At 42.2% G+C, this 9,493-nt stretch overlaps 1 long non-coding RNA gene across 1 annotated transcript; it reads left to right on the top strand.

Annotated features, from left to right (window-relative positions):
* Positions 1-96: 96 nt before the first annotated feature.
* LOC120879940 lies at positions 97-6,306 on the top strand. Its single transcript, XR_005724912.1, has 2 exons — positions 97-160; positions 4,699-6,306. It is a non-coding gene; the product is annotated as an uncharacterized LOC120879940 (long non-coding RNA).
* Positions 6,307-9,493: the final 3,187 nt, after the last annotated feature.

The following is a 9,493-nucleotide window of genomic DNA, read 5'->3' on the forward strand; positions in this document are numbered from 1 at the left end:
GGGAGGGAGGCGGGAGGGAGAGTGGCGCGGTCGCCTAGCAACCGCGGCACGCCCCGGGAAACGCCTCTGCGCAAGTACGCGGTGACGCACAGGGGCGGGGCCGCGCGTCCCCCGCCTCGGGGCGCGCATCCGGGACGCGCCTGTGGAGAAACCTCAGGAGGTAGCGAGCGGGAGGCTACCTTCAGGGCGGCGGAGGTCCTTTGGCGGCAGTCTGAGGGCTGGGGGCCGGGAGTGTGGAGGGAGAAAGGCCCTGACGGAGCGTTTGTGAAGTAACCGCCCTCGCTTTCCGAAGTGCCGCTGGCCCCTCACGGCCATCTATCCTTTAGCACGTTTCAGCTTGGAGTTGTAAAACCTCCCTTGAATATGAATTTTAAAAGAATGGCGGGGCGGGGCGGGGGGGGGAGGGTACTTTGTCAGACTGAGGGGGCATCCCTCCGGAGGGTAATGAGTTAACGAAGGAAAGCAATAATAAAGCCATTTTGACTGTGACACTACCGGCGCGACGAACGTTTTCATTTAACCATACCAGATGACATCCCACTTTTATATAGATTTAACTAGGAATTATATAATTTAAGCTGAGGTATAAATTATGTAATTTAATCTGAGGTTGGTCCGACTCCCCTGCCACGGATGCCACGGGCTGGTATGGCTCAGAGCCATGTTAAAGATGAAGAAACTGAGGCCAGAGACGATCACGTGGTTGGCGAAGCCTTAAACTAAAACGTCTCCAGCTTCCCAGGCTTTCTCCTGGTTCGCCAGACGCCGCCTGAAGGCTCTTCTGGTCTTTCTGCTTGGAATGGCTGGGATTTCCGCCCCCCCCCCTTCCTTTTCTGAAACGTTAAAACGCTTTGGCAACACCAAGGTTAGGCGGATTTGTCTAGTTGGGACGAAAGTGAAAGGGAAGAAGTTTACAACAGAAGAACAGAAGTGTTGTTTTCTCCAGCGTGACATCCAATCGGATTTCCTAAACCTACAAAGCACGAGGCACGCCATCTGACCCTTGAGTTAGAGAACTAAACGTTCTGGAAATGCCGAATATGCGCGCCACCTGGTGGGGCCTGGGGACTCATTGCCCTGGTCCTGCAGAACATAGTCCATAAATCTGAAAATTTCCATCCAAGGCTCATTTCCGTGTGACTAAAAATCATATTCTCTATTCCCATGCCTTTAAGTAAGTGAAGTCGCTCAGTCGTGTCCGACTCTGCGACCCCATGGACTGTAGCCCGCCAGGCAAGATTTTCCAGGCAAGAGTACTGGAGTGGGTTGCTGTTTCCTTCTCCAGCCTTTAAGTAGAAATGCCCTTAAAATCCAAAAGCTCTTCCTTCACTTTAGAAACTAATGAAGTGTCGGTTTGGGGAACTTCACTTTGTGATCAGTGTTTCTTTAGACTACGATATAAATATGAATTCAAAGGTTTTCTCCCATGATGATTTAAATTTTTTTAATCTTATGAATAGACTTTTTTTTAATCACGCCCAACCCCTCCCCCACCCTTCCGAAACTAGAGCAACCCTGCTTTCACATGGGTTTGTATCTGGACTCCGACAGAAGCTTGTTTGAAGGAAAAGTCCCATGGCAGCAAAAGGTTTGGACAAGATTGCGAAATTCTGTTCAGTTATTGTTCTTAGTACTTCTGTGGACACCTCAGACCACTTTAGTGCCTTGAACATTTGAATGGGACTTGCCTCAACAAGTTTGCTTACCTCATTCTGAATCATTGACCTTTAGACTTCCCTGGTGGCTTAGACGGTAAAGCATCTGCCTGCAATGTGGGAGACCCAGGTTCAATCCCTGGGTTGGGAAGATATCCTGGAGAAGGAAATGGCAACCCACTCCAGTGCTATTGCCTGGAACATTCCATGGACTGAGAAACTTGGTAGGCTACAGTCCATGGGGTCGCAAAGAGTCTGGCTCCACTGAGCAACTTCGCTTTCACTTTCCAAGTCTGTTTCAAGACATATCTGCATAAGCCTTGAAGCATTCCTACTCTTCTTCCTGCCCCTGAGGTGGGAAGCACGGAGGACTCCTTTATCTTTAGTCTGTTGACCTTAAGGTCAAGGGAGTGAGGATTCCTTGAGGGTGCTGGAACTTTATGAGTCTCTGACCTTAGTGACCCAAGTAATTTCTTCAGAGCCCCTGTTTCGTAACAGTGTAACTGGATTAAAGCCCAGTGAGGGAGCTAGCAGGAGCCTCCATACTGAGTTCACCTCTTGGTGGGTATTGAGCCACAAGACCCAACCAAGTCAGAAAGAAGGAAGGATTTACTACTTGCAGCAAGTAAGGATCTTCCTCAAAGCAGTGTCTCCCAGAACTGCAAAATTCGGAAGTTTTAAGTATATTCATGAAAGGGCTTGGGTGGTTGACAGAGTTCAAGCTTTAGTTGATTGAAGTCACAGTTTATAAAAGGTCAACATCATTATCCTTTAGGTTCCAGTAGATCTGGTTGTTGAGCACTTCAGGTTAATCTTTGTCATTGAAAGAGACCTGGGAGTCTTTATAATTTCTCTTGCCTCATAACAGGCAGTGTTTCTTCTTTCTTTTCTTCTCTTAAGATCATTAATTACTGAGACCTGCTCAAGGGCAAACATTGTGGCCAGGCTTAGATCACCAAATGGCTTTGGTCAAGAAAGCCATGCCTGGTTCTTCTTCAAGGACCATCCTACCCCATCTGCTTACATTCCTAAGCTCCACCTAAGAGTGGTTAATATTTCCATTGTCTCTCTCAGGGCAGCTACAGCCAGATTTACCTATTATGGATTGGCTAAATATCATACAAGACACTTGCCTGCTCATTGAAGCCAGTTCTAATGTATTTGCAAAATAAGGAACCTATAATAAATAAATTTTAAAAAAAGGAACTATTCCTGAGTCTTCAAAAATCAAAGCATTCAGAATGGGATTATAACAGTTTTAAATATATAGATTAAGAAAATATTCCTGTAAGCACATGCACCTGGAATTTTGTGATGAAAAGCCTGTTGGTGGTTTAGGTTTAAATTCATCTCAGTTCAGTTCAGTTGCTCAGTCATGTCCGACTCTTTGCGACCCCATGGACTGCAGCTCGCCAGGCCTCCCTGTCCATCACCAACTCCTGGAGTTTACTCAAATTCATGTCCATTGGGTCGGTGATGCCTTCGAACCATCTCAAACCTCTGTCGTCCCCTTCTCATGCCTTCAGTCTTTCCCAGCATCAGGGTCTTTTCCAATGAGTCAGCTCTTTGCATCAGGTGGCCAAAATTTTGGAGTTTCATCTTCAACATCAGTCCTTCCAATGAATATTCAGGACTGATTTCCTTTAGGATGGACTGGTTGGATCTCCTTGCAGTCTAAGGGACTCTCAAGAGTCTTCTCCAACACCATAGTTCAAAAGCATCGATTCTTCAGCACTCAGCTTTCTTTATAGTCCAACTCTCACATCCATACATGAATACAGGAAAAACCATAGCCTTGACTAGACAGCAAAGTAATGTCTCTGCTTTTTAATATGCTATCTAGGCTGGTTATAACTTTCCTTGCAAGGAGTAAGCATTACTTCCAAGGAGTAACTGCCCCATACTGCACTACTGTTTCTTGATTGCTCCTCCTTTCTTTCTTCAATCCATCTCTTCCCTGATTAGCAACTGTTTGAATCTGCCCATTGGAATTCAGGGAAAGTCCAAGAGGCTGAATGATGCCTATTTCTTACAGACAAGAAACTGGTGACATGGAAAGGATTTGTACCTGGGAGGGCCCCACAGCAGACCCATAGAGGCCTTCATGTTTTCACTTGCTGTACTTCCTCCCTCCTCTCTCTCTTCCCCAAGCTTTGAAAGTTCCCCCTATTAATCCTTCTGAATCTTGAAAACAACAACAAAACAAATAAAATCTATTTGTGTCTTCCAATACTGTAGACACTTTGTTCTATATCTCCTAAATCCTGAAGTTTGTCCTTCTTAATCCCTAACCCCAGAAATATTTATCTTTTCCCCAAATATCTGTCACTTCTCACTTACTCTTCCCAATGTAGTTCCACCTACATGACTGAGGGGACATATGAAACTACATTTCCGAATTCTTAAAACCTAACTAGGACTCTTTCTAATATAATTACCATTAATTAAGTATTATTTTCTAGGTACCATCTGAAGTACTTTATATATATTTTCTCATTTAAATCTTATGCGAGTCCTGTGAGATAGGTATTATCCCCATTTAACACTTCAGAAGACATTCTCAAAGATGAATGACTTGTGCAGGTTCACACAGCTGGTGTGTGGTGTCAACTGAAAATTGTCACACCATCTGGAACTACAAAAATGAAGTCTCTAGCCACTGCAGTTGCTGACCTTCAATACATCCTGAAAGGAGTTTAGGGTAGAGATCAGGAATGAAGCCTTCTGTGCTCTAGGAAACCTAGCACAACAGGCCTTCAGATAGTTAGACATTGTCAGAAGATTTTATGAGCCTGATTTCGTATATCTTCTCATATCTAGAGAATCACTAAAATCATTAATGGAAACATCTACTCCTCATGACTAGCAACAACATTCTGCCAAAATATGTGCTTGACCAATATCACATGTATACTGACCTCTCTCTTTACCTCTTCAGAACAGTTCTTCTGAGTTATCTGAGAGGCTGTCTTCTGGGCTGTAGTCCTCATTTATCCCAAATGAAATTGCACTCACAACTATCATGTGCATTTTTTTTTTCCAGTCCATAGTTTTGACGACCATGAAGGACCTAAAGGGAACTTCTCTCCTTTACCTAAACTCTACAAGGGACTGGCATACTGGTATCAGCAGAGGCCTCTTGTACCTATCCACCTCCTTGGAAATCCCAGACACTTTGGGTGAGTCTGTCCTGGTTCTTGGCCCTCTTGTATTGGTTGATGGTTCTGCGTTTCATTTGGAGGCATATAACAGGTACCCGCCCTCCTCAAATGAACAATATTGGTGGGGGGAGGTGGAATCTGTTGAAAGACACTGGGAAAATACCCATCCAGTTGAAAGATACTGAGTGGGGAGAAGTTGAAAGACACTGGGCTTTGCTCAGTTGAAATTCACTGAGTGGTCTGGGCTGAGTAGTTAGGTAAGAGACTAACTGATCTGACTCTTTCCCTCAATTTGGCTGCCTTTAGAATATGTTAGGATAAAAATGAAGATATTACAAGAGAGCTTTGTTCCAAAGAAGAGGGACAAAATCCCTCTCAGTCAGTTAAAGCTTTCTCAGCAACTGAGAAATTTATGGATTTCATACTGTGTAGTGGTCCCATAGGGAAACACACTTACTAGTTAAAAGATTGCTCATCCAGGATTCATGTATAAAAATTGGTCATTCAGTGATCTGAGCATTCACAGTGGTCTTAGACCACTTGAGGGAGAAACTGAGTCATATAAGGGGGCTAAAACAACTCTAGAGTGATGCCTAGAGGACTTACGCTAACAAGTACCTTACTGGCCTACCACACAATTTTATTAGTAATCTTAGCCCTGACAAATTCAGCTTTAAAATGGGAAATAGAGACTCTCAGACAGAGAAGTGAGGAGTATCAGAAAGCCAGCCTCTGACTAACACCCCAGCCCCAGGTTTATGTATATACATAACTTATATTTACAAATACTTACTTAATTGGGAATTAAAGGAAAACTTTGCCCTGAAAATAGTCAATATGGTCTCCTTTATTGTGTACGCAGTTGTAAGAGAAGACTGGGTTGATAAAATATCTCTTCAGAATTCTGACTCTTGAAGGAAGAGGTCCTTCTAGGAGCATTTGCTTTCTTCTCAATATGCCTTGAGACCAGGGTTCTCAGGAACAGTTACCTAGATCATCATTCCTGAGACTGAGGGGGAAATAAGGAAGGAGGAGACCTTTTAAAGTTTAACCTATTCCAATTGTTATAAACTGGCGAGTTTTATATTGTAATACCTGATTCATGACTAAGTTTTAAAATGAAGCTATGAGATCTCTGATTGTATCTGTCTATATGTGCACATATGTCTTTACCTTTGGATGGTATTATAAAAATTAATTTGTAAATGAGCTCTACTTAATTGGCTTAATTGCAAATTAAGCACTTATAAAAATTCTCAGAAATATAAAAGGAAACAGGCCAGGATGAATTTCAGGTTCGTGTGAACCATGAAATATTCAGTTATAAATTAATACCTGGAATTAGGGTTTGTTGATTTAATTAACACATACATGTCTTAGAGTCATCAACATTAAGTATACCTTTATTGTACTTAGGCTTAATAAAAATCAAATGAGATTTTATTATAGCTGTTGCAAATTTGTTAGCAAGAAAAATAACTTGGTATAATGAAATTTTTTATAAATGAATTAAATGTAAATGAGAAAAAATGTTTTTGGTGAACTCTTTAGAAAAATTGTTTCAGGAATCTCTACTTAAAAATACTCTCTCCAGATTTATTTTTTAATTTATTTATTTTTAATTGAATGATAATTGCTTTGATATTAACCATATATATACAAATGTACCCTCCCTCTTGAAACTCCTTCCCACCTCCCACCCTTTCCCACCCTGCTAGATTGTTACAAAGCCCCAGTTTGTGTTCCCTGAGTCATATAGCAAATTTCCATTGGCTATCTATTTTACACATGGTACTGTATATGCTTCCATTCTCCTCTCTCCATTCATCTCATCTTCTCCTTCCTCCTCCTGCCCCTGCTCATGTCCATAAGTCTGTTCTCTATGTCTGTGACTAGATTCATTTAGTTTGAAATATTTATTTCTTCAGGTGCATTGGGTCTTAACTGCAGCATGTAGGATCTTCGTCGCATTGTACGGGATCTTTCATTGCACCATACCAAGACTCTCTAGTTGTGGCATGTGAGGTCAGCAGTTGCAACATGTGGGGTCCAGAAGAAATGGCTTCAGTAGTTGTGGCACAAGGGCTCTTTAGTTGTGGTGTGTATGCTTAGTTGCTCTGAGGCATGTGGGATCTTAGTTCCCTTTCCAGGGATTGAACTTGGATCCCGTGCATTGCATGTTGGATTCTTACAGCAGGGAAGAACCCTGGAAGCTTTAAGTTTTAAATGAAGTGAAGTGAAAGTCGCTCAGTTGTGTCTGACTCTTTGCAAACCCAAGGACTATACAGTCCATGGAATTCTCCAGGCCAGAATACTGGAGTGGGTAGCCTTGCCCTTCCCCAGGGGATCTTCCCAACCCAGGGATCGAACCCAGGTCCTCTGCATTGCAGGCAGATTCTTTACTAGCTGAGCCACAAGGGAAAGTTGTGCTAAATAAGCTAAATGATGAAAGTATATTGAATACCTCAGTCATTCCCTAATAAAACAAGATACTTAAACATTAGTTAATGATTATTGACTTTATTTTATGGAGAAACTAAACCAAATATTTGGTGCCACATTGAGATATTTTCTATAAAAAGAGCACAGTTCTTTAGAAATTATTGCTGGTATTTATGTTTGCCAATTTACAGAATGAAAATGTAAATGACAGTTCATAATTGCCTAGTTCTTAGTCTTCACTAGAAAGAAAGGTTTTAACAGTTGTGGAATCTAATTTAAATATGTAATTTAAGCTACTAGAAATAATAAATGAAATGTTTCAGTATATAGTAGCAAAGTAGTAAGTGTGTTTTCAATAAATGAAGGTATGAGGAATGGAATGGCACTTTGTTAAGACATTACTTTGCCAACAAAGGTCCATCTAGTCAAGGCTATGGTTTTTCCAGTGGTCATGTATGGCTGTGAGAGTTGGACTGTGAAGAAAGCTCAGCGCAGAAGAATTGATGCTTTTGGACTGTGGTGTGGGGAAGACTCTTGAGAGTCCCTTGGACTGCAAGGAGATCCAACCAGTCCATTCTGAAGGAGATCAGCCCTGGGTGTTCTTTGGAAGGAATGATGCTAAAGCTGAAACTCCACTAGTTTGGCCACCTCATGCGAATAGTTGACTCATTGGAAAAGACTCTGATGCTGGGAGGGATTAGGGGCAGGAGGAGAAGGGGATGACAGAGGATGAGATGGCTGGATGGCATCATTGACTCGATGGACGTGAGTCTGAGTGAACTCCAGGGGTTGGTGATGGATAGGGAGGCCTGGTGTGCTGCGATTCATGGGGTTGCACAGAGTCAGACATGACTGAAGCGACTTAGCAGCAGCAGTAGAGTGACTGAACTGAACTGAAGGGAAAAGAAATGCAAAAAAGCAAAATGGCTGTCTGAGGAGGCCTTACAAGTAGCTGTGAAAAGAATAGAAGTGAAAAGCAAAGGAGAAAAGGAAAAATATAAGCATCTGAATGCAGAGTTCCAAAGACTAGCAAGGAGAGATAAGAAAGCCTTCATCAGCGATCAATGCAAAGAAATAAAGGAAAACAAGAGAATGGGAAAGACTAAAGATCTCTTCAAGAAAATTAGAGACACCAAGGGAACATTCCATGCAAAGATGGGCTTGATAAAGGACAGAAATGGTATGGACCTAACAGAAGCAGAAGATATTAAGAAGAGGTGGCAAGAATACACAGAAGAACTGTACAAAAAAGAGCTTCACGGCTAAGATAATCACGATGGTGTGATCACTCACCTAGAGCCAGACATCCTGGAATGTGAAGTCAAGTGGGCCTTAGAAAGCATCACTATGAACAAAGCTAGTGGAGGTGATGAAATTCCAGTTGAGCTATTTCAAATCCTGAAAGATGATGCTGTGAAAGTACTGCACTCAATATGCTAGCAAATTTGGAAAACTCAGCAGTGGCCACAGGACTGGAAAAGGTCAGTTTTCATTCCAATCCCAAAGAAAGGCAATGCCAAAGAATGCTCAAACTACTGCACAATTATGCTCATCTCACACGCTAATAAAGTAATGCTCAAAATTCTCCAAGCCAGGCTTCAGCAATACGTGAACCATGAACTTGCAGATGTTCAAGCTGGTTTTAGAAAAGGCAGAGGAACCAGAGATCAAATTGCCAATATCCGCTGGATCATCGGAAAAGCAAGAGAGTTCCAGAAAAACATCTATTTCTGCTTTATTGACTATGCCAAAGCCTTTGACTGTGTGGATCACAATAAATTGTGGAAAATTCTGAAAGAGATGGGAATACCAGACCACCTGACTTGCCTCTTGAGAAACCTATATGCAGGTCAGGAAGCAACAGTTAGAACTGGACATGGAACAACAGACTGGTTCCAAATAGGAAAAGGAGTACGTCAAGGCTGTATATTGTCACCCTGCTTATTTAACTTCTATGCAGAGTACATCATGAGAAACACTGGGCTGGAAGAAGCACAAGCTGGAATCAAGATTGCTGGGAGAAATATCAATACCCTCAGATATGCAGATGACACCACCCTTCTGGCAGAAGGTGAAGAGGAAGTAAAAAGCCTCTTGATGAAAGTGAAAGTGGAGAGTGAAAAAGTTGGCTTAAAGCTCAACATTCAGAAAACGAAGATCATGGCATCCAGTCCCATCACTTCATGGGAAATAGATGGGGAAACAGTGGAAACAGTGTCAGACTTTATCTTTTTG

Source organism: Oryx dammah, unplaced genomic scaffold (genome assembly GCF_014754425.2).
Source record: "Oryx dammah isolate SB20612 unplaced genomic scaffold, SCBI_Odam_1.1 HiC_scaffold_21, whole genome shotgun sequence".
Lineage (NCBI taxonomy): Eukaryota > Metazoa > Chordata > Mammalia > Artiodactyla > Bovidae > Oryx > Oryx dammah.